Source organism: Musca autumnalis, unplaced genomic scaffold (assembly GCF_047663935.1).
Source record: "Musca autumnalis isolate F117 unplaced genomic scaffold, ASM4766393v1 scaffold_4, whole genome shotgun sequence".
Taxonomy (NCBI): Eukaryota; Metazoa; Arthropoda; class Insecta; order Diptera; family Muscidae; genus Musca; species Musca autumnalis.
Window position 1 is genome coordinate 186,326,760 of NW_027411977.1, and position 27,190 is coordinate 186,353,949.

Sequence of the window (27,190 nt, forward strand, 5' to 3'; positions counted from 1 at the left end):
AAATAGTAATCGTCCGAATCCCATTACCACATAGGACTTAAAATTTTTGTAATCGAACGTAGTTTAATACAAAAAAAAATTAAAGAAAATCGAAGGGGTCGAACATCATTAAAAATTGATTTTAAATATTAAATCGCGAAAATAGAATCCAAGCCCACTGTGCAATTTTTTCGGTATTTTTTATTTAATAGCTGATAAAACAACAAAACATACAAAAAAAAAGATTTTTTCAATTTGGACCAATATTAAAGAAGTTATGAGTATTTCATTGCATGTAGTTTTTACAGAATTTGACTTTTTCAAGGCGCGATATCTCTGGAACCGTTAGTCAAAAAAAATCTGAAAATATACTAAAATGTTTTGTTAGTCAACAGCATCACCACAGCAAAAAATGAAGGAAATCAAAAACCTCATCTTGAAAAAGTGTCCGATTTCACTCAAAAATCCCCATACATATATTCTGGATCAGGGTAAAACTCTATGTCGTCCGTAGGTCCGTCTGTTCAAATCAAGATACAGCTCGCAATTTTGAAGATAGAGCTTTGTAATATGGTATTAAGGTTTACTATTACTCCTAGCATGTTTGGTGTTGCAAATGGGCTATATCGATCCACGTTTTGATATAGCCCCCATATAACGGTACCACCCGATTTCCGGTATTTTTAAGGTTTTAGTTTCATTTTCATACGAAAATGACTGAAATTTGGTACTTAGTCTTCGTTGGGGGTATAAAACTTTTCCCCATAATTTTGTCGGTAAAAGTCCACGCCTTCATATAGCCCCCAATGAACGGTACCTCCCGATTTTCGGTATTTTGAAGGTTGTGGCCTCAATATTCCTCCGAAACGGCTAAAATTTGGTATTTAGTCTTCGCTGGGGGTATACAATTTTCTCCCGGAATTTCGTCGGTATAGGTTCACGCCATCATATAGCCCCCATAGGATGGTACCTCCCAATTTTCGGTATTTTGGAGGTTGTGGCCTCAATATTACAGCGAAATGGCTGACATTTGGTATTTAGTCTTCGCTGGGGGTATACAATTTTCTCCCGGAATTTCGTCGGTATAGATCTTCGAAATTTGCTGAAATTTGGAAATTATTCTTCTTTATAAACGAAAGGAAACTAACTGACATTTGGTATTTAGTCTTCGCTGGGGGTATACAATTTTCTCCCGGAATTTCGTCGGTATAGATCTTCGAAATTTGCTGAAATTTGGATATTATTCTTCTTTATAAAGGAAAGGAAACTAATTGTTCCATTTTGCTTCAATATAACTCGTGGTGGAGGGTATAACAAGTTCGGCCATGTCGAACTTAACGACGTTCTTACTTGTTTTAAAAACTTATGCGTGTAATTTATATATAAATTTGTGTATACTAAATAATTTTTTTTATTGAACAAATTTTAATTTAGTTTATAATTTATACACAAAAATATGGGTTTTTCGTAACAACTCGGTAATCCCCGCAAATTCGATAATCCGGACACCGCCAAAACATGTTGTGTCCGGATTATCGAGACTATACTGTAAATCATATAGGAGTATACCAAGTCATGGACCAAAACTGACAATTTTTCACAAGGAGGTTTACTATGCAATAGGAACTCCTATTACATCAAATTCGATTGAACAATGTGTTGGTAACAGAAAATACTTCAATTCAGGATAATTCGTAATATATCAACCACCCGAAAACTTGGACTTAGGACTACAATATTTTTGTTAGGTTTTTTTTAGGCCACTAGGACCCATTGCTAAAAATTTCAGTTCAATATGTCATCTAGAAATATTTTTGTCACACCTTCCAATGTAAGTGCCACCACTGTGCGTCGGGGCCTCATAGAACGGTATTGCGTCACTATCACAAATGCTGAAATGCTGAAAATTGGACTTTAGTATTCCTTACGGCAACCAAACTCTTCCAGAAATTTGTATAGACTAAGTCTTAACGTGGTGGAAGAGCTTCATAAACGATAACGAAATAATTTTTCCATTTTTCTTCCATATATATCGTGGTGGGGATATAAAAATTCGAGTCTAAACTTTTTGCAATTATATATTCCGATTTTTTGAAGATACCTTGTAATCTATTTTTTAATCTAACAAACATGCTGCTAATATTTATACAAAGCTATTTAAATTCTATGCTTTTCACTCAAATTACATACATGCCTTCCATTAAAACCACTAAGAAATATGGAATGTAAATGAAATGCGCATAATTATCATACACAGAGAGAAACCAAAAGAAACGCCATGCCATACTTTGTTGATTACACGCCCACGGAATTAACAGGGCAAACATAATGATGTTAATATGGAATCCCTTAACAGATGACATACCTTTTAACTCCTCAATAAACATTAAAAATCCAAAACATGTACACACACCCCTACAAATGATGAAGCAACGGGATTTGCTTTTGTAGCTTTGGAGAATTTACCAAAGAGCATTGAAAGAACTCTAGAGATGCGGGAAAGTGAAATTACAAAAAAATGCAAAAAATAATAACAATAATGAAAGCAACCAACAAAACATTCCAACTCATTATGGCACCAAGATAGAACATCAAGATAATGAAGCATAATATGAAGAGGACATAGTGCAGATAGAAGAAAAAGAAAAACAAAAAAAGAACAAGGAAAAAAATAGACAAGGCAAACCCAAGCTAATCACTCTTTTATAATAAATGAAAACTTAACATGAATGTAATTAGTAACAACCCACCAATACTAACACAAAAGGCTTTCATGGTAATATAGAATAGTGGCAACCACACAAAAACCAACCAAAAACAACAACTCCAGTGAAAGCATCTGAAATGTGGGTGGAGGAGGAAGAAGTACAATGAAATCTGTGAACATTGAAACAGGCACATAGCATTAACATGGCATAACGATGTTGTGTAAACAAACACACATTCATTTACACGCATTTATTCTCACATGTACACATGGATGTGTGTGTGTTCGCATACTCTCACTTATACGTACAATTAGTGAAAGCTTTATGGTTAATGACTTTGTGTCAAAATCAGGCATACATGTGTAACAAAATGTGTTATTATGAGAATGTATCTGTGTGTGTGTGTGTTTGTATAGTTTGCTACCAAATGCAACATAACTAAGCATTATAAAGAAAGCCGCCACACTCATGCAAGCACACTACAAGGAATGATGTTAAGAAATATTACAAAGATTATCCTGGGAAAAATGTACAAAAGTTTTTTTTTTGGTGGCCATGGCTTATGGATTTAATGTCTTAACACACAAAAAGGGGTACATCATAACAAGAACAAGATAAAGAAGGACAAGAAAACGAAGAATGAGAGTAAGGCCTACAATAACAATAGCAACAACAATAACAAAGCCTATGAAATGTAGGCCTTTTTATGAATTATAAATGAATGTTGAATAAAGAGACCCAGTTTACTTTAACATTTCAACGCCTTTAAATTAACAATTCAAACAGTTATTCTTCTTCGTTTTTTGTTTTTTGTTTTTGCTCTATGCAAAATAACACCCACATGTATGTATGTGTATGTACACAGATATACCAGAGAAGATGCACTCAGGAGACACACACTAAGTCACAAACATGTATCCATGAAGCAAAAATAAATAAGAAACATAAAACCCAGTGTATGACAATGGCAACAGAATCATTGTATAGATTGCAGCAGCAGCCACACGAGAATGTAACTAATGATGAGCTATGCTATGCCAAAGGTTTATGTGAATTTTGAATACCCTACAATGTATTCCGAGACACACATTTTTCTAGCAGTTTTTATACCCTAAGGCTAAAGTGGATACATACATACAATGTGGGTACGTCAAAAATGAGCCTCAAGGAAATAACTTGAAGGCTAAATTATTTGAACGAAATATGTTTCACAAAATTTGGAGTCGATTTAGCCCTAGCCCAAGCCGTTCCGTCTGGCTCTCTGTCAGTCTAACTGGCTGGCTGGTGAGCCCAATAATTTTCGTAGTATTTTATCCAAACTTATATCAAGTTCGTAGATAGGTCATATCCGTCCTCCACTTCGGATATCTTCCACACAAAAGATAAAATTTGTATATCCTCCATCATAGAATGGAGGGTATGGGGGTATGTAACTCCTTGAAAAAATCATTTTAAATCCCAAAAAGTATATCAGGTATGTGATGAAAATCGATTTCGATCTGAAAACGAGTCGAAATCGACTTTAGGTGTGATGCATGAACTAATATCGATATCGAAATCGGTTTCCTTTTCCATTTTGTTCTATGAAAATTTCGATAAAAATGCCTGTGCTTGAATTCGATAATCGTTTATTTTACTCGGATTGAAAACTGCCAATTTTTTTTTCGTCGCTTTCAAAACGATTTGGCTATTTCGAAGCAAAAAGTGCAAAATGTAAGTATACTTTTAAAGGGCGTTTAATAAACAAAAAAATAAACCTCTATTTGTTTAGGGGAAAGCATTTAAACCAGCAACAAGAGGATATGCTTATAGATTTTATGGAAAAGCATCCCAATTTAGCCAAAGGGTTTGCAAAAGGAGACAGAACGGAGATCGAGAACCTGTGGCAAACTCTTGCTGACAATCTAAATAGCGTTGGGCCGCTATAAAAGGAGCAGAAGCGTGGAAAAAGGCTTGGATTGGCAAAAAATCAACAATTAAACGCAAATTGGCTGTGAATAAAAAGGAGGTACGTGCAACAGGAGGTGGCCCATTCAACCAACTGTACATATCCAACAAAGACGAAACAATCGCCAGGCTTTGTGTATTGTACAATTTGGTGGATGGAATAGAGAATAGTGACGCCTGTGGACTTCAAAAGGTGGAAACAGAAGAAGAATATGCGGCCACATCTTCAGATATGAGTGATACAGAGAACGCGGCGGAAGAACGTCCATCAACTTCAACTAGCGCCAGAAAAAGAAAAACTGAAGAACCGATGAATAAATCCAAATTATCAGAAGGCCTAAAAAAATTACAAACCACAATGGAGGACACCAAGGAGTTGCAAAAAAATGTAGAGCCAAATACTAGAAATGTACAGGGCCTTTGATAAACTAAAGGATAATATAAAAGAAGAAGCTATGGAGCTAAAAAGGCAAGGAGCTGAGCAACTTAGGCATAATAAGGCAGTGGAAAAACACCTCTACAAAAAAAAACCTTTTGAAGAAGGTGTTATTAGAACTCCAAAAAGAACAATATGATCTCTATAAAATTAATAGATATATTTATAAAAAAAAAAACAAGTAAGAACGGCGTCAAGTTCGGCCGGGCCGAACTTGTTATACCCTCCACCACAAGTTGTATTGAAGTAAAATGGAATAATTAGTTTCCTTTCGTGTATGAAGAAGACTTAATACTAATTTTCAGCAATTTCGGTAAAACAGTGTGAGGCACCATTCTATGGGGGTTATTTCAAAACGTCGATCTATACCGACAAATTTCCGGCGGAAAGTTTTTAGGCTCAAAGAAGACTAAATACCAAATTTCCTATATTTCGGTAAGAGAATTTGGCTAAAACTTAAAAAATACCGAAAATCAAGAAGTACGCATCTATGGGGATATAGGAAGACGTGGACCTATACTGATAATACTCTTCTGGAATATTTTATAACTTTTGGAAGACGAAATAACGAATTTCAGCCATTTCGGTTGGATATTGACGTCACAATCATCAAACGTGGATCTATACCGACGAATTTTAGTCCGAAATCGGGCAATACGAAAGCGTGGACCTGTACAGACATATTTCTGGCGAACAGTTTTATAGTGTAATGGTTGAGTGTGTGGTATTTCGCTAGAATTCATTTTTCAATACAAAACTCCTTAGGCCATGTTAGCTCGATTAATCCAATTAAGTAATTAAAAAACTTTTATAAATAATGGCCTTCGTCCTAAACAGACAATAATAAATAAAGAACTTCACAGCAGAGCCCGGCTGCCCCGGCTGAGGTTTGAACCTGGGTCCTCTCCAACAAACAGACAATGTTGTCGAGATCTCAGCGTCTAAGCCACTGCCAATGTATCATATCAACAAACTAGTCGACATGATATCCAAAATATCAAAAACTGAAGGCATTACAATTCAGGAAGGAAACCCCCCTTCGATTGTATATGTATATGTATTGAGAAAAATGATTCCTAGACAAGACACTAGGGTGACTTGATAAAGAAAAAGACTTCAATAAATACTTCATAATTAGAAAATTGTAAAAATGTTTGTATAAATAGAAGCTATCAAAATCAGTCTTTGTCTTCTAGCCATTAGCATTCAAATACGCCTGATGAGCCTGGCTTAAACCACCAGGCGAAACGATCGTAGCGTAATGGTTGACTGTGTGGTATTTCGCTAGAATTCATTTTACAATACAAAACTCCTTAGGCCATGTTAGCTCGATTAATCCAATTAGTTTTATATCACATTAAAGACTAAATACCAAATTTCAGCCATTTTGGTGGAATATTGAAGACACAACCTTCAAAATACGAAAAATCGGGAGGTACCTTTTCATGGGGGCTATATGAAGGCGTGGACCTATACCGACAAATTTAAAGGGGAAGTTTGAGTACCCTTAACAAAGTCTAAGTACCAAATTTTAGCCATTTCGGTGTGATAATGAAGCTAAAACCTTCAAAATACCGAAAATCGGGAGGTACCGTTCTATGGGGGCTATATGAAGGTGTGGACCGATACCGACAAAATTCTGGGGGAAAGTTTTATACCCCTAAAGAAGACTACGTACCAAATTTCAGCCATTTTGGTATGATAGTGAAGCTAAAACCTGCAAAATACCGAAAATCGGGAGGTACCGTTCATGGGGCCTATATGAAGGTGTGGACCGATACCGACAAAATTCGGGGGGAAAGTTTTATACCACTAAAGAAGACTACATACCAAATTTCAGCCATTTTGGTAGGATAATGAAGCTAAAACCTTAAAAATACCCAAAATCGGGAGGTACCGTTCTATGAGGGCTATATCAAAACGTGGACCGATATATCCCATTTTCAATACCAACCATCCTGCAAGTAATTAAAACTTCTGTACCAAATTTTGACTTTCTATCTTTACAATTTCGAGCTGTATCTTGATTTCAACAGACAGACAGACGGACATGGTCAAATCGACATAGAATTTTATGCTGATCAATAATATGCTGATCATAATGATCCATATGGTGGAGGGTATAAAAAGTCATAAAATAAGTAACATAAAGTATTATTAGTCAAAAATGAATTAAATTCAGTTAAGTTAAGTATTAATATCGTAAATGAATTCTTCAAAAAAATGGAATAAATGTTTTCAGATAATCCATGAACAACACTGCTTTATAAACCTTGTGGTATGCAGTCCCTGTTTCTGGACGCATCACTATTTCTGGAATCGTCAACAGGTGCTTCCTCATTATCTGGGTCTTCTGTGCATACAACATCCAATGCAAAATTGGGTTCTGTTTTGTAGAAATTGCATATGTTGTGTAGGGCACAACATATATTTATTATCTTCACGACTTTCGAAGGCTTATACCATAGCATTCGAGATAGGCACCTGAATCTGCTTTTGAGTACGCCAATTGTCTTCTCTATAATGTTTCTTCCTGAGGCATGTACTTTGTTAAACTTATGCTCAGAAGATGCTGCACTTAGTCATGGCATGATCCTGGTCGTGTGACATCCACACCCGTAATATTCATGTCATTGTCACAGATCTAAATTTAAATTGAAGATGTAGTTTTGCGTCGTTTATAAAAATGAACTCTACTCACAGTCATCGCATTTATGATATAATAGCCTTTTCTATTATAATATAAATGATCCTGTGATCCTGGTTTTATAACTTGAATATGTGTACCATCAATACAGCCGACTACTCCAGGAATTCTATACTTGTCAAAGAAATGTTGTTTTGCATTTCAGGATTTGTTTTGGATAAGATGGTAGTTTTACGAATTGTCTGCATAGCTCATTTTCGAAAATCACAATCATATTTCTCAAGATCTTAGAAAATGTTATGCGGTGTACGGAGACTAGTGCATCATTGCCTACTGACCGTTGAAAACTGCCTTCAGCCATAAACCTTAACGTTGTTGCCAATTGGATGTTCAAGGGAATTGATGAAGTTCTCAATTTGGGAGCTATTTTTTCTGCTACCATTTTAAAGGCCTCCTTTTTAATCCTCCTTGTTAATCTACAAAACTAAATTCTTTATTAGTGCTATTCAGCAAAAGAAAAGTTTAAATTCCTTCTGCTAAATCTAATGGGTTTGAAGAATCTGGCAACCTTTTCCTTTTAAGACTTTCCTGTGTTTGTTCTCCTCTGGTAACATTGTTGATAGAACTACAATAAATGCCATTTTATATCAAACACAATAGTATTTCAATAGTTTTTATTACAAAATTCCGCTTTCAATTGAAAAAGTGTTCACTAGTCTGTTTTTTTATTATGGGAATGATATGAAACTGACACAACGTGGAATTGAAATTCGATGCGGTTTCCATCACATCTAAATACAATTCACTCGTTTTGGACAACTCGTTTTCATTCCAAATCAATTCGGAATTCAGTCGAAATCGCTTATAACGTCGGTCAAGGGACCGACGGAATTTGTCGCTATAACCGATATGTCGTTATAAGCGATAGGGCTATAAAGGGCCCCAGAGATTTGGGACTTTTGGATATGGTCGATCTAACCGATATGACGTTATAAACGACGACGTTATAAGCGATTTCGACTGTATATGTATAGATTTCAGAATATCGTCTACTACGTACGAAAAGGTCGTAAGTCCACTTTTTTGGGAAATCACGTTTTTGTTTCAGAATGATAGTACAAGTCAAAACACGTCGTATGATATAAATAAAATGGTATTAAGTCGCATTTTTATACCCTACACTACACTGTGGTAAGGGGTATTATGTCTTTGTGCATTTGTATGTAACATACAAAGGAAACGAAATATACCCATATTTAATTTTGGGGATATACATTAGGCCGGGGCGATTTGAAAACCTTAATGGGCCCTTCGCGTTTCTGATTCCTGGGGTTGAACTGAGCAAAAAAGTCTACTGGACCATATATCTACCGTGAAAATCGAGCTTCCCGATTTTGACTTTAAGTTTTTTATTGACGTTTTTTTGATATTTTGGCATATAACAGCCAAACCATTGAATAAGCTATTATTGTTTTAAATCGGTTAACAAATGGCTAAGTTATAGTGGTTTATGTCTGAAAAACCCCACAAAAAACCTATAAAGGAATTTCTCATAATTTTCAAAATAAATATTGAACCAAACAAAAAAACATTATATTTTTGAAAATTATGAGAAATTCCTTTATAGGTTTTTTGTGGGGTTTTTCAGACATAAACCACTATAACTTAGCCATTTGTTAACCGATTTAAAACAATAATAGCTTATTCAAAAGACATTATTCACCCCTTTGAAAGGAATAAGGATCAAAGATATCCGTTGTGAAAAAAATAAATATGCCCGTTTAAATTTGAAAATGTAAGAAACCCAGATTTTCACTACTTTTACCGTTATAAAAAAAACGAAGTGACCCAAACGAAATAAAGGCATTGTCGTTGTCCATGGATCCCAACACGATATAATTTTGCATCAGAACACTTGAATATTTTTCGGGTCAAATTTTGTAGCACAATGTCATTTATCGACATTTTCCGAAAAGTTTGCACATTCTTAAGGTCAAAACTGTCTGAAGGAGCGTTCCAATGCTTTTGCGATGTATTAGAGAGTTTTCAATTACTGTCTTGGCTACAATGCTTGTCTTTGTGTTGGATCGAAAATCTCAATGGTTTGGCTGTTATATGCCAAAATATCCAAAAAACGTCAATAAAAAACTTAAAGTCAAAATCGGGAGGCTCGATTTTCACGGTAGATATATGGTCCAGTGGACTTTTTTGCTCAGTTCAATCCCAGGAATCAGAAACGCGAAGGGCTCATTAAGGTTTTTTCCTTCCACACAAATCGCCCCACCTTAATATACATACATATAATCACTTTCTGAGTCGATTTATGCATGTCCATCCGTCCGTCTGTCCATGTATTTTTGTTCGCCACGTACAGGTCGCCTTTTTTGGTCCGATTCAGCTGAAAATTGGGGAATATAATTTTTTTTAGCCATAGGAAGAAAATCCGTTCAGATTTGGATTTAGCTCTCATATATATTTTCGGCCGACTTGACGTATTTGCTGCACGAAACACGCTATAAACGTCCGATTTCGATGATTGTGTGACTGAACTCGCTCTAGAAATAAGTGTGCCAAATTATGTTGAAATCGGTTCAGATTTGGATATAGCTCCCATATATATTTTCGGTCGATTTGACGTATTTGTGTCACCAAACACGCTATATACGTTCGATTTTAATGAAGGTTTGAATGTGTGACTGAACTCGCTCTAGAAATAAGTGTGCCAAATTATATCGAAATCCGCTTGGTTTTGGATATAGCTCCCATATATATTTTCGGCCGATTTGACGTATTTACTGCACCAAACACGCTACATAGGTCCGATTTTGATGATTTGGGATGTGTGACTGAATTTGACCTAGAAATAAGTATGCCAAATTATATTGAAATCGCTTCAGATTTGGATATAGCTCCCATATATATTTTCGGCCGATTTGACGTGTTTGCGGCCCCAAACACGCTATATACGTCCGATTTTGATGAAATTTGGATTGTGCGACTGAACTCGGTCTAGAAATAAGTGTGCCAAATTATATCGAATTCGGTTCAGATTTGGATATAGCTCCCATATATATTTTCCCCCGATTTCATGTATTTGCTGCACCAAACACCCTATATTTGTCCAATTTTAATGGTGCTTATATAAAATACGCCCTTTATGTTTTGCAAAATAAAAAGGTTGATGTTTCCGCTGATTATATAGGCATTTGCAAATCCCGAGCCGTATGATCATACATTTGAATCATAAATTTTTTAAGATTTTATTCCTTCAAAATATTCGATAAATATTTTATTCCTTAAAAATATTCGATGTTGTCGATGATGCAAAAGTGACGGATCTGTGCGGTTTTAAATACATGCCAAAGTAAGATCAATGCTTTGAACTAAACTTTTCAGATCAGTGGAAGAGTTTACCTCAAAAAATTAATAATGGAATAACTGCATTGCAGTTCTAATCCACATATGTATATATTTGGTAATTCTGTTATTTAACCGCTACTTTAATGTGCATCAATGGAGAGGTCAACAGTTCTTTTCCATATATTTTTTAAGCAACTTGGCCCAAATATGTCCTGCATAAAATAGAATATGCACCAAAAAATTAACTTGGCTATTTTTAACACACTGTGATTATTTTCACCATCCAAGTACAATCCGATCATCATCCACAATTATTAGCATCTTCCTTCGTAAAAAATGTTGTCGATACTGAACTATAAATGCGTCCTCTAATGTGATTATGGTTACACTACAAACAAATAAACAGTGGATCCCGGTATATTTATATTTGGCTGAATCTCTGTTATCTGACCATGTATGTATATCAACACATTTGGCATCAATGGAAAGGTCAAGGGTTCCTCTTCTAAGTACAACGTATGGGGATGGAACATAATTTCCAGGAATAAAGATATGGTTATAGTACTAAAAAGTTTACCAATTTTCACAAAAACGTTTCAGTCCATTTAACCCGCTAATTATTATCTGATTATCATGTTAAATTGCAAGCTTCTTTCTTCTTTGTCGTAAACCCAAACCTTACTTAACCCGAACAAACTATCATTGCGACCTCCAGAGCTGCTACAAAATACGATAACATTTTTCTGTCCATTTCACATTTTACGTTCATCACCAACAAATGGGGCGCTCATCACAAAAACGGCCTAACCCACATGCCCAAAAAAATCAAACTATAAAGATTTAACCGAAACCTTTTGGAAAAAATACTTAAACCACTCCATATCGCATTATTTTTTTAGTATTTATTTCAAAAGGTTGCGATTAGACCTTTAGGATAGGTTGTTTTGGCACTGAGCGCCTCAAATAATGGGACCTCTTCTGGCCGGAACTTGCCCTTCCCACAAAATTTCCTGACGTTCGGTCCATAATTAACGCCTGGAGTTTTTATTACAATTTTTAATGGACATACATAGTTAGTTCGCTTTATCTCGTGCGAGATATGAAAAATGGCAAGGGAGTCTGCGAAGAATATTTCGCGATGTTGCATGAATGTTGGGCAATATAAACTTATTTTCAACTTATTTTCCTTTCCACATTGTTGAGTAAAGTATAATTATTTCAATTTAAATATCCGTAAATTGAAAGAAAAGGTCGTAAGTCCCAACAAAAATTCAAAACTATACAAGGAAAATGACGGAAGTCCAAAGACATCCAAATATCTCCCAAAACGCGATGGAATTTGATCAAACAAAATACAGTTATTGAAGCGGAAAAATAAACGAATAAAATCTGTAATAAACAAAGCGGTAGAATGTTTTTTCTTCCTCCTGAAAAATTTCTAAAAATAGACTTAGGACATTTTCGTGCGTAGCACAGTGGTTCAGAATCGTTTTTTCCTGGTCAAAATTCTGTAACTTTTGAACGGATAGAGATATATTCATAATTCTTTTTTTGTTAGACAGATAACACAATCAGCTTTCAGACGAATTATAAGCGGTAAAGTTCGTTCCGGTAGTTGCAGAGAAATTCAAGGTCAAAGTTAAACTTTTGAGTTTTTTAACTATTTTTCATCAAAATATGAGTGTTTTTGTGGTTTTTATATCTTCCTATGTATTAAAGATGGTCAAACACCAACAAATAAATAAAATAATTACCAAAAAAACTAAAAAGAAAAATTCGAAAAAATGTCGAAAAATTTTTTTTCAAAAATTTGTAAAAAAAAATTGTACAAAAAAAAATAAAATTTTTTCAAAAATTAAAAAAATTCTCCTTAGGTTTTAGTAAAACTTATATAACTCGTATAAAAACTCATATACTCAAAAAAGATGTAATTTGTGTCAAAAAACTGTAATTTATATGGAAACAGTATAGAAAAACACACATTTTTACCCATGTAATTTCAATAAATTGAAAAAAGTGTTAAACGGACGGAACGGGACGGGTACAAAAGTATATATAGGCTGGAAGAGGAGACTTTCGGGCATCTTTCTGTGACAACAGAACTTTGTTCCATGTTGTTCCACAAAAGTTCTAGTCCACTAAATTTGGAATTTCATAAAATTTAGTACCCGAGGAAAAATAAAATAGATCATGTTGTGTAAACGCTACGGTAATTTACTAAAACGATTTTTAAAGGCCACAATCCTTCCTACCTTACAAAAAAACAATGAACACAATAACTGTTATAGTTTCAGAGAAATAGCTTCGTCTTTCTCCAGAAATTTTCAAAAATTACGTATTTCCCAAAAATGGGGAAAATGCTCGTCTTTAGGGGCACGCCACGCCCACACCTTCCAATATTTGGGCCTAATTTTTTGGTTTCCTTAGTTTCAATATGTTTACTAGCGAATCCCATATAGAAATTAAATATCTTTGACAAAACAAAATTCTTATTTTTGGCCAGGAAAATCGATTCCTGAACCATTGTGCGTAGCAGACTGTATTCTATGGGTTTGTTGTTTTGCAAAACTTATAATGGCTTATTGAACCTTACAAAGCAATGTGAAATAATATATACCCTCAGCCTATATGAATCGAAACTTTCATCTAGGTACAGAATTTTGTGGCTATTTTTGGACATTTGAATTTGCCGACAAAAATGTGGATTAGGATTAAAGTTCAAAATATTGCGGAGGATGTACTTTAAGGAATGGGCCGACATAGTCCATTACGAAAGCTAATCTTATTTTGTCACTTCAGTGGGTCATAGTATAACTTTTGGAACATTATGGCTGGAAGCGTGGACTTGTCCACGGAAAACATAATTTCGCTGTAAACGGGACCATAACGAACAGCATCGGTATACGTACATTTTCCAAGGATCTTCGAACAGACCCTAAAATGCACTTAGACATAAATGTTGAAGTTTTGTGGGGGAGGTACCCTAAGGAGAGGGCCGATATTAGGAGATCAAAAGTTTGGACCAAATTGGTTGCCCGTTCAAGATATATCGTGCATACCATTTTAGTGAAATTTTTAAATATTGGGGGAAATACCGATATTGCCCATCTTCGAACCAGAGTTCGAAAATAAACAGTACACTAACATAGTGTACCGCTCCGAGAACAGTATCACTAAAATATTTTTAGCGTTAGTGTTCCGGAACACAAACACTAAAAAATATTTTAGTGATACTGATCCGGAGCACAACGATAAACGTAGTGTTCCACATTTTGGTACACTAAAAACGTTGGGTACCGCAGTCGGAACACTAAAAATCGTAGTGCTCCGCAGTCGGAGCACTAAAAATCGTAGTGTTCCGCAGTCGGAACACTAAAAATCGTAGTGCTCCGCAGTCGGAACACTAAAAATCGTAGTGTTCCGCAGTCGGAGCACTAAAAAATCGTTGTGTACCACATGTCGGAACACTAAAAAATAACGTAATGATAATGTACCACACACGAGTTTATTATGATTTGCGAGAAAAATTAAATATTTATAATTTTTGAGATAAGTACAAATTAAGACATAAAAACTCAGATACACCTCTTAAATCCACGTATGTATACATATTAATTAATTACGTTGGGATCTTAAGTAGAAAATATGAAAAACATTGATGCGGTTGTTGTACATTGGCGCACTACAAATTGTAGTGTTCTGACTGTGGATACATGAGTTTATTATGATTTGTGAGGAAAATTAAATATTTTATAATTTTTTTTAATAAATACAAATTAAAAAATAAAATTTAATAGAACACGTGAAAAACGACTGATTTGATTTTTGGACAATGGATCAATAAAAATCGTAGTGTTCGGTTGCGGAGCACTAAGAATCGTAGTGTTCAGACTGCCGGATCACTAAAAATCGTAGTGTTCCGACTGCCGGATCACTAAAAATTTTAGTGTTCCGACTGCCGGATCTCTAAAAATCGAAACAATGGAACAATAAATCGTAGTGTTCGGCTGAGGAGTACTAAAAATCGTAGTGTTCCGACTGCCGGATCACTAAAAATTGTAGTGTTCCGACTGCCGTATCTCTAAAAAACCAAAGAATGGAACAATAAAAATCGTCGTGTTCCGACTGCCGGATCACTAAAAATCGTAGTGTTCCGACTGCCGGATCACTAAAAATCGTAGTGTTCCGACTGCCGGATCACTAAAAATTGTAGTGTTCCGACTGCCGAATCTCTAAAAATCGAAACAATGGAACAATAAAAATCGTAGTGTTCTGCTGCGGAGCACTAAAAATCGTAGTGTTCCAACTGCCGGATCTCTAAAAATCGAAATAATGGACTGAAGCTGGAGGAAGTGCCCCAAAGAAGGCAAAAACAATTCAATCGGCTGATAAGGTTATGGCAAGGTTATGGGACTTCAAAGGTATTTTATTGATTGACTATCTGCAAAAGGGTAAAACAATAAATTCAGAGTACTATTGCAACCTTTTGGAACAATAAAATGTACAAATTCGAGAAAAACGTCCTGGCTTACAACACAAAAAAATATTTTTCATCAAGACAACACACCAGTGCACAAGAGTGTTTTTGCAATGGCTAAAGTCAACGAATTAAAGTACGAGTTGCTTGACCACCCACCTTATTCTCCTGATTTAGCTCCAAGTGTCGTTTACTTGTTCCCAAATTTAAAAAAATTCCTAGCTGGCAAGCGTTTTACCTCAAATGAAGATGCAATTACAGTTGTAAACCAATATTTTGAAGACCTTGAGGAAAACTATTTTAATCAAGGGATAGAATTTCTAGAAAAGCGTTGGACTAAGTGTATTGAAGTTTCAGGAGATTGTATTGAAAACTAAAAATATATTTGAAAAACTAACTATTCTCTTTCATTAATAGGCTAAAAATTTTCCGAACCGCCCTCGTATTGCACGTGGTACACTACGATTTTTAGTTAACCGGCAGTCGGCACACTACGATTGTTAGTGATCCGGCAGTAGGAACACTACGATTTTTAGTGCTCCACAACCGAACACCACGATTTTTATTGTTCCATTGTTTCGATTTTTAGATATCCAGCAGTCGGAACACTACAATTTTTAGTGATCCAGCAGTCGGAACACTACGATTTTTAGTGCTCCACAGTCGAATACTACGATTTAGTGCTCCATTGTCCAAAAATCAAATCAGATATTTTACGCATTTACTTCTAATTTTTATTTATTTATATGTGTTTATTTATCCTAAAAACATAAAATATTTAATTTCCCTCATAAATCATAATAAACAGATGATTACCTTAACGTTACTTTTTAGCGTTTCGGCTCGTGGTACGCTACAATTTTTAGTGTTCCGACAGTCGGAACACTACGATGTTTAATGTTCTGCAGTCGAACACTACGATTTTTAGTGCTCCATTGTTTCGATTTTTAGAGATTCGGCAGTCGGAACACCACAATTTTTAGTGATCCGGCAGTCGGAACACTAAGATTTTTAGTGATCCGGCAGTCGGAACACTACGATATTTGGTGCTCCATTGTCTAAAAATCAAATCAGATGTTTTACACATTTTCTTCTAATTTTTATTTATTAAATAATAATTTAATAAATAATTTATTAAATAATAAATAAATACATATTTATTTATTCTAAAAACATAAAATATTTAATAAACACATAATAAACAGACGATTATCTTAACATTATTATTAGCATTTCGGCTCGTGGTACGCTACGATTTTTAGTGTTCCGACAGTCGGAACACTACGATTTTTAGTGCTCCATTGTCCAAAAACCAAATCAGATGTTTTTCACATTTTCTTTTAATTTTTATTTATTAAAAAGAATATATATAATATTTAATTTCCTCAGAAATCATAATAAATTAATGTATGGTTCATTACCTTATAGTTTCAAAACGTGGTACAAAACGATTTTTAGTGCTCCGGCACGACGATCTTTCTGCTTCATTCCACAAAAACTAAATATTGTTTTTTCATAATTTTGACCATATTTCGCAATGTGTTTAACTAATTTACACATACATGGATGTAACAGTTTATGTTAATTTTTATTAATCAAATTTAACCAAATATTTCATTTTCCTAAGAAAACATAATTCCTTTGTTATTTTTTAGTGTTCTAACACTTGGGCACTACGATTTTTAGTGATGCGGCAGTCGGAACACTAACATTTTTAGTCCTCCGCAGTCGGAACACTACGATTTTTAGTCCTCCGCAGTCGGAGCACTACGATTTTTAGTGCTCCGGCAGTCGGAACACTAAAATTTTTAGTGCTCCGCAGTCGGAACACTACGATTTTTAGTCCTCCGCAGTCGGAGCACTACGATTTTTAGTGCTCCGGCATGTGGTACACCACGATTATCGTTGTGTTCCGGTACAGTATCACTAAAATATTTTTTAGTGTTTGTGTTCCGGAGCGGTACACTATCGTAGTGTACCTATCCACCTTGGTACGGTACAGAACGGTACGGTACGATACCATAGTGTTTATTTTCGAACACTGCTTCGAACTGAAACTTAGTTTGGACAAAATGTGACGATGACCAAATTTTGGACCAAATCGGTTGATCCGTTCGAGAGTTATCTTGCGCTCCAACCACTACAAACGGTCTCATAGGGGTTTTTTGCACCTTTCAGGCTATTTTTTCAAGAAGTATGGACTTGACTCTGAAAAAACTCTTGCCGACATAAAGGAGCCAGCGTATGCAAGTTGCTTCAACAGAAATCAAATGATTCGAGAGCGGCCCTTAAAGTGAAATTATCCGACATTTTGTGTGGGAGGTACCCGAAGGAGTGGACAAAAAGAGACATATTACGGCGTGTGTGAAGGAGTAGACCGATATAACTTATCATCGAACTTAAATTAAGTTTGGACAAAATATTACAATGGCCAGATGGCAGATCCGTTCGAGAGTTATCTTGCGCTCTAACCACTACACATGGGGTTTTTGTGCACCTTTCAGGCTATTTTCTCAGGAAGTATGGACTTGCTCCTGATGAAACTTGTACTGTCGTATGGGGAGGCAGTAAATTCAAGTTGTTGCAGCAAAAATCAAAGCGATTCAAGAGCAGGCCCTAAACTGCACTTTTCCGACATTTTGTGTGGGAGGTACCCGAAGTAGTTGACCGATTGAGTCCATATTGGAACCTCATTTAAGTCTGGTAGAAATTTCACGATGTCCATGTTTTGGTATAGCCCCCATATAGCGGTACCTCCCAATTTTCGGTATTTTGAATATTTAAGCTAAAATTTCTGATCGAACTACCTGTAATAAGACAGTTGAGGTTCCTAGTAATCACAAAACATCTACACCAAAAACTGTCGACATATGTCCATGTTTAGTTGTAGCCTCCATATAACAATACCTCCCGATTTTCGGTATTTTGTGGATTTAAACTACATTTTTTGACTGAACTATCAATAATTTCACGTTTGGGGTTTCCAGTGGTCACAAAATATCTCCACTAAAAACCGTCAAAATAGGTCCATGTATAGGTATAGCCCCATATATAACTTTACCTCCTGATTTTCACTTTGATATAGCCCCATATAAGGTTCCCTACCGATTGAATAGATATTTTATGCTTTTTTACCTTATTTAGGTATCAGTGGTCACAAACTATGTCCGCCTAAAATTGTGGACAGAAAAGAAAATAATTATTCCGTTTTAGTTCAGAATATGTTATGGTGGAGGATATAAAAAGTTCGGCCCGATCGAACTTAACGCTTTTTTACATGTTAATATTAATTTTAACTAATTTTTCGTTGGAGTCGAGCTCAATGACCGAAAAAGGAAAGCCGAAGATTCGAACCCACACAGCCATTGGACTGATATGCTATAGAACGATTAATGTAAGTAAGTTCAATCAAACGTAATCCGAATCGATGTTTGCCCCTTTCTAAAAGAACGTGTCGATAAAGGCCTTCCATCTATGTGCCTCAAAATGATCACTCGGTGCAAATTTTCTAGTAAACAAAACATACCGAAAAAAAACTAAAAAATATACTGATCAAGGATTAAAAAAGACAATGTTGAAAATATGTGTTACTCTATTGTTGTGTTTTTATGTATTTATGCCCGTATGTATATGCATGTATGAAAGTCATGTAGTTTTTTTTAAGAACTACACAACTTAACAACAACACCATTCTGCACTTTTACGTCAACACTTCACTGCGAAACAAAAGCGTCAATGCGGCCAACAACAACATAACTGTCACTAGAGGACATTATCAAAGGAATAGAGAAAATGAAGCAAAAAATATGTGTGCGAGTATAGCTGCACCAACAATCCTTTAGCTAGAAGCGTAACAACACTGACGACAAAATGAGAGAACATCAACAATGAAAGTGAAAAAAGTTGTACAAAAATACAACTTTATGACACTGCAAACACTCAACGTTTATACAAAATAACCCGAACATAGTCGTCTAACACATTCGTTAGCAAAAAGGGGAGATTTATGGGGACTCACGGGGCTTTTGGGAAATTACATTATAGGCCAAGAATTTATTATTTCAATAAACTCGTATTCTTTCTCAAAATTATTACAACCACCTCCTACAAATTGCACACAACAAACATCACATTTTATGTGTTAAAACGAACAATGGTTTTAATTATTACAAAATTTCTCAGAAAACAAAAGCTAAAAATATGCTCCATATTTCTTTTTTTATAAAAACTGAATAGATGGAATTTGAGGTCTTTAGGGTTAAATGTTTTTCCTACAGTGGCCAAAGATCATAACGTCTAGGGTGCGAACAAAGGTGGAACATTTACAACCACAGCAATGAAGAAAAATAAATATCAAAAAATAATTCAAGAATTCTTTAGTTGCGGTCGGAAAATTTTTTATAGTGTCCGCCATATGGAAACCAAAAAAATATAAAACTTATGTACAATAGGCGATTTGTATGGATGGAAACAAATGTTAACGGGCGCCTGGATTCTGATTCTTGGGATTGTACTGAGCAAAAAAGTCTGCTAGACCATGTGTCTAAAGTGAAAATCGAGCCCCCGGATTTTGACTTGAAGTTTTTAACCCGGTTTTTTGCATATTTTGGCATACAAAAGCCAAACCATTGAGATTTTCGGTCCAACACAAAGACAAACATTATAGCCAAAACAATAATTAAGAACTCTCTAGTACATCTCAAAAGCATTGAAATGCTCCTTCAGGCAGTTTTGTCCATGAGAAAGTGGAAAATTTTCGGAAAATATCGATAAATGGCACTGTGCTACAAATGGAACTCAAAGTCAGTGGGCGGAAAATTCCTTTTGGAGACGAAAGCCCTTGGTGACTGTACTAAGAACTCAAAAGGACATTTCACCATGGGTCAAGTTTCTGAAATATAGCATGATTAATGGTGATGGTGTTCAAATCGCCCCACGCTAATAAAGAATACAATTACAGCGACTACAAAGGCGGCTTAAAACCATAGTGCGAGATGTAGACATTTCGAGGCCCATATCTCTGGAAGTATTGGCTTTCTTTCCTAGACTGGTGTTACTGCCGTATTTTATTTGTGCTAAAACAACTCGTGTTTGCGTGAAAGTTGGCGTTATTCAGCTGAGATCGATGGGAGATGGTCTCCAAGAACAACATTCACAATTATATTCTTGTACTACTGTATCAGTGTGAATGCTATCCAAACCTGTCTGATAGGTTCGTTGATCTAGAGGCATGTTCCTTTGGAAATCTCTCTCTTTCTCTAGATCATGAAGATCTCTTCTGAAGTGCCTATGTGGGAAGTTTGTCCACAAGATTGTTGCAAGGATGCTCACGGTGATAACATTCAAGCAGGTACTGTATCGAAAACATATTGTTGTGCTGATGCACGGGTAAAATCTTCGGCTCCTCATTGAGAAGGCCCACTGGTGTCATGAGGTGGCACCCCGTTGCAGTCCTCAGGTCAAAATTCTGGCAAGTTTGTATTACTTCTACTGCGTGACGCTAACATTTGCATAGCACACTGGCGTAGCATTGCTTACTGCAAACCGTAATATTCCTTTAAATATGCTATCGAAAGTTACACCCAATATCTAAGGCTAGTGATTTGTCGGAAGCAGGGCAACATGGACCAATATAGTCAGGAGAAGCCTTATTTCAGCCGCCCAGATAGCTGAACAGAGGTCTGGGATTTGGGAACGTTTTGATTGCTGATTATTCAGTTGACGACATTATGATGGAGTTGGGGAACTCGGATGACGATGAGAGCTGACGATGAACGGGAGCGACGAAGCTGGTTAATTCCACGAACGTGTTGATTGATGATTTCGGGAGATTGGTTGATGACGATCGGGTACTACGATTTATTAACTAGCAAACGCTACTATAGTTACTGCTATCGTAAAAACATCCGTGTGGACAGAAAGGTGAAACATCCGTGTGGGACAGAAAGCCGAAGTATCTGCGTGGGACGAATAGCCGAAGCTTCCGTGTGGGACGGAAAGCAGAAACTTCTGTGTAAAACAGAAAGTCTCTGTGTGGGACAGTCAACAAGATTCACTGTGTGCAATGTCTTAATGGTAGAGCCACAATAGGTAATACCCATGGTTCAATTATTAGAAGGTTGGGCAGGTTCATGAAATTATAGAAAAACAACTCTGATGCCGGTTTGCTTATAACTTCAAAATGACTAATAACAAATGCAACAAGTTTTGTTTATTTGTCAATGTTTTTTTTTTTTTGTTTTCATTTAATTTCAAATTTTACTTTTTCGTTTATAAAACAACCAAAATGTGTCTCATCGAAATAATGTTTTTAGACCTTCAGTATATGTGGACGAAATCCGTTTCAGACAATTTGGAGTCGAGTTGGCCATGCCCGGACGTCTGTCTGTCTGGAGCGCACGATAACTCTCGAACGAATAGACTGATTCGGTCCAAAATTTTCCCAAACATAGATCAATCCTCAAATTGCGTCAAATCGATTTCTTGGAACATGTTGTATTCGCTATTATTACGGTACAGGAGCAAGTCCATACGTCCTAAGAAAATTGCACGAAAGCTGCAAAAAACTCCTACGGCCATCATGTGGCTGGTGAGGACGAAAACTCTCGAACCGAAAACTGCATTGGTCCAAACTTTGCATATCATAACATTTCTAGTTTGAAGATGGTGCTCTAACGATCCACTACTTCCGGTCCCTCCCCCACAAAAGTTCACCATTTTAGTTTAAGAACAATTTACAATTTGTGTTCAGGATGGAGATAGACATATCCCGTTTCTATATTTTTTTTGTTATTATATATTTTCATGTACTGCCCTGTTGATAAGCGCAAATTCGTAGTCTCTTCCAATTTGTCCATTTGTTCCAGTTCAGGGAAAAATCTTCACCCACACAAATCCTACATCATGATTAAAGAGCACCACACCAAAATTGCCGCGATAGTCTTCATCAACTACACCGCCACCAACGTCATAATGTCCTTAAGGGCCTAACCTGTACCTGGAGAAATCCATCCATCAGTTCAAACGATCTGCAAAATATATAAATCGGTTAAGAATAAAACAGAAAACAATGATTTGGCCTTACCAATCAACTAGGAATCATTGGAGTGTCGTAAGGCTTCCATTCCATTTCAGGCACAATAACATTTCTTGTGTGTTTTACTTTTTCTTTTTTATTTGATTTTGAATTACTTTATTTGTTAAAAATCAATGTATACAAACAAACAACTTCAAAACTGTTTTGACACAATAGGTGGACCACAAGAAAAAATTGTAATCAGCTGTTTGCTATGGCCTACCTTGTAATGATTGTACCATGGGTAATACCTTACAAAAATTACCAACACACCAGCTTGATGGATATTAAGCAACAGATATTTAACCTATCACAACCTATACACAATCATCTACATACATTACGATCTGGCGTCTGAAGGGTGTGGAATTTCAGAAGCGTAGAGGTTAAATAGTTCATTGGACAAATCCCTGTTTCATTCTACGTCTAAATTCCGCAAGCGACTGTGGTCCCCGCATATAGTTTATTCTCCAAAGTTTTGAACATAACTGAATGGGAGCCATATTTATATTCTCGAACAGCCTACCATGGCTGACAGTATGATTGTTCGATCGCACTGCCTGTTCTCGTTCAATCCTCGACTAATATACATACGTAGATATGTCGTGTAATGCTGTTGTAAGACTATGCATTTTTAGAATCTTCGCTAATGGCGATAGGAGGAAAATCGGCCTATACGAGTACGATTCGCCTATGGTGGAGTCCTTACAATAAATTTAGGCCACTTGTCTCCAGGTTGATCTGGTTGCTTAAGAAATTCTTTTACCAACAGTTTGGATGAATTTGCGTTCTGCATGACATCTGCAACATCGATCATCATATATTGTGGTGCTGCCTTCTCGACTGGGAGGGCTCTTATACGGCATAGCACACTCCTCTTCGTGCTATCTCCATCGGAATGCTTTATAAACTGCCGGTTAAATTAACATGCGCACTTGTATCTGTCACTCCGTTGAAAGTAGCAACCGGATCGTTCTTTCCCGGATCCGAGAGTTATTTAACCGTTGTCCACAATTTACTTAATCCTGTACCAATGTTGCATTGCCTCAGGTGGTGTAGCCACTTATTCCGCTCATGCTCGCCTACATGCCTGTTGACTTCAACAGTAAGTTTCCTAACCATTGGGTCATCTAGGTTCGTACGACGAAGCTCGTCACACTCACTGAGATGATGTCCCGGGAAATTCTCTCAGCCATCCGAGTGATTGCCAATCACATTTTCCAAGGGTCAAAATGGTGTATATGGAAGGCAAGTCCTCCTCTTTCGCCTTTTTTTCGTTCGGTCCCACGCCACTCATTCCCGCCCCACTCGACCGGGAGGGGCCACCTCCTTATATCGTAGGGAACGCGTACACCCCATAGAGCGGACTATGGAGGGTTAGTAGAATGATGGAATGGCCGGCTACATATTAAATCAGCCGATCCTTTCGCAAAACATTGTAACATTGCAGCTGAGGATGAGCTTTATTATCTGTATCACGGCGACCATGATGTTCCTCCGATTAATAAAGTCTCCGATTACTCCGTCTTTGTTGCGGAGACCGTTGCATTTGAGTTGTAGAAATGTTGCATTTTCGGAGCACTGAACAACAACATGTGGTGTTAGATGTTGAGTTAATTGTTGTTGGACAGGCTGCGGAGGTGTATCGTATTCCGGCGACGAAGTTGGAACCACGACAAGAGGTATTCTGACGCAGAAACCAGCAACATAACACCTCTTGCAGTAGTCCTGGAGACGACAAAGGCCTGAGCTGCCTCGAAAAAAACATTCCATACATCCCTTACATTCCACCTATGTTGACATGTGGTGAATGCGGATTTCGCAAACGGAACAGATCCATGACCCGGGGTTCTTCTGTATCCCGGCATGGACCAAATAGTTCGGAGCAGGTACGAATTTTCAGGAATATATTGCCTCTGACATTGTAAAAAGAGTATACGAATCTAAATTTTAAGGTGACGGCCTCTGGTGGAAGATTCCACCGAACCAATCTGGTGCACAACGTACATTGGTGTTCATCGGTCAATGTAGTTGGTGTCAGCAGGGTTTTATTTGAGTTTTTTCTTGCAATTGTCTCAGGAAGTATCTCTAAAAAATTGTGTCGTAGTAATAAAGGCCACGCGGATAACCAGAAAAAAAAAACAAAACTATCAGAGACATGGTCAAGGGTGATGTGACCTCTAAGAACCTCAAATATCAAATTACAGCTTGTTCGGTTAAAAACGTAGCTAAACCCCCACAATTCCGAAAATCGGAAGGTACCGTTGCACAGAGGGGAAACATAGGCCTAAAGTTGCTCAAAACTCAAAATATGAAAATCGTTTTTTTATGAAAAAATGTTGATAAACGGCAACCAGACACTTTTCTACATTTGCTATAACCATCCTCGACTTTGTAAGATTAATCAATCCAATGCAGTAGTCGATTGAACTCAGCCTTACTGAAAACAAAAAGTAAATTTTCGAAAACTAGGAAATTAGGTGAACATTAAAATGACATTATTTTCGCGAAAATTTATATTTTTCAAGATTTATTGCTTTTGCACAGTCTCCGAACAAGATTAGCATTTAAAATTTTCAGATTGATTTTACATATTTGCTCTTTAATAATGGTGATACATATCCTCTTTATGAAAATTTTTTATGATAATTTTTAAGATTACTACAATTTCAATAGTGAAAAAGTCTATTTCTCCGTCGTTTCCCGACCATAGTTTCTTCTAATGTTTTATGGCCTTGAGTCTTGAATATCAGATTCAATCATAAAAAATTGCGCATATTTGCGCCATTCGGAAAAAATCTAATTTTTCTCAACTAAAATATGAAATATTTTTATATGGAATTGCAAGGTTTACTCACACTAAATTTTGCTCCGCCTTATAACCGGGGTTCTTATTTATCAGACTAAACCAACACCTATCGAATATGTTTGCATTATTCAGAAACATTCACGGCTTTTCTCATGTGAATTGAAAAAAAAAATAATTTAAGGAAGTTTCAAAAAATAAAATTTGGAATGAAATATATGTATATGGGACTATATATACATCTGTACCGATTTGTTTGAAAATTGGCTCAATGTTTTTAAGGCTAGTTCAGGTTGCATGTGTCAAATTTCAGTGATTTTGGTGCATTTTTATCTCATATCAGATGCGAATATATATTGAAGCTGCATCCAAATCTGGACCGATTTTCATTATTTTCTATAGGATTAATCCTTATACAGAAGATATGCTTTGTGCAAAATTTTATATCAATCGGACTATAAATGAGCTTTCTAGGGCTTTTGATCAACTTTTAACACCAATTTCCCCTCTGTGCGTTGTAAGGGGCTACACCTAAACATGAACCTATGCCGAAAATTGTTGTTGGAGAAGTGGTATGACCCCTAAGAACCTCGAATTACAGCTAGTTCGGTTAAACATTCTCAGCAAAAATCCTCATTACAAACCTCCTTTCCCACCCATTATTTTAACAAGGGCATGTCGCGCGAAATATTTGGTTATTTTGTAACCACTGAAATAAGTAGTCAGAATCTACTCAGTATCTACTTATTTCAGTGGTTACAATCTACTTGTTCAGTGGTTACAAAATAACCAGATATTTCGCCCGACATGCCCTTGTTAAAATAGTGGGTGGAAAAGGAGGTTTGTAATGAGGATTTTTGCTGGGTTGTAGCTAAAATCCTCAAAATACCAAAAATCGGGAGGTACCGTTATATGGGGACTATACCTAAACCTTAACCTATGTTGCAAATATTTAGCCGAATACGTTTTGTAACCTCTGGGAACATCAAATATCACATTACGGATAGATCAGTCAAAAAATTTAGCTAAAACCCTCACAATCCTGCAAATCGGGAGGTACCGTTATGTGGGGGCTGTACCAAAACATGGACCTATGTTGACAGTTGTTGGTGGAGAAGTTTTATGACTACATGGAAGCTCAAATGTCAAAATACGGGTAGTTCAGCCAAAAAATTTTGCTAAAAACTCAAAATACCCAAAATCGGGAGGTACCGTTATATGGGTGCTATAAGTAAAAATGGGTCTTTGTGGATACTTTTTGGTGAAGAAGAAGAACCTCAAATGTCAAATTACAGCTAGTTCGGTTAAAATTTTAAGAAAATACCGGAAATCCTATGGGGGCTATACCAAAACATGGACCTATGTTTGTAATTTTTGGTGGAGAACTTAAGTGACCTCTGGGAACCTCGTATATATAGTTTGGTAAAAAAAATTTGGCTAAAATTCTTAAAATACCTGAAATCGGGAGGTACCGTTATACGGGACTATATCAAAACGAGGATCGAAATGGTCCACCTTCGAATATAACCTGCCTATAGTAAAGGTACACTCGTGTGCAAAAATATTATTGTGGACGCTAAGGTGTTTACAATAGACGGCCATACTGACATAACTTTATCGACTCAGAATTTTATCCTAATCACTCCATAATAGGGAGGTATTTTTGTGAATAATTATTATGGTCATGTATACGTATCCTTTAAATTTCAACTTTTGAGGTATTTCTTAAATGCTCTTCAAATCAACAATACTCAA

At 36.3% G+C, this 27,190-nt stretch overlaps 1 protein-coding gene across 12 annotated transcripts in view; it reads left to right on the forward strand.

Annotated features, from left to right (window-relative positions):
- The window catches only part of LOC141402723 (uncharacterized), a 688,471-nt gene that overhangs the window by 547,467 nt on the left and 113,814 nt on the right, over window positions 1-27,190 (forward strand). The gene's annotated exons all lie outside the window — the stretch shown is intronic.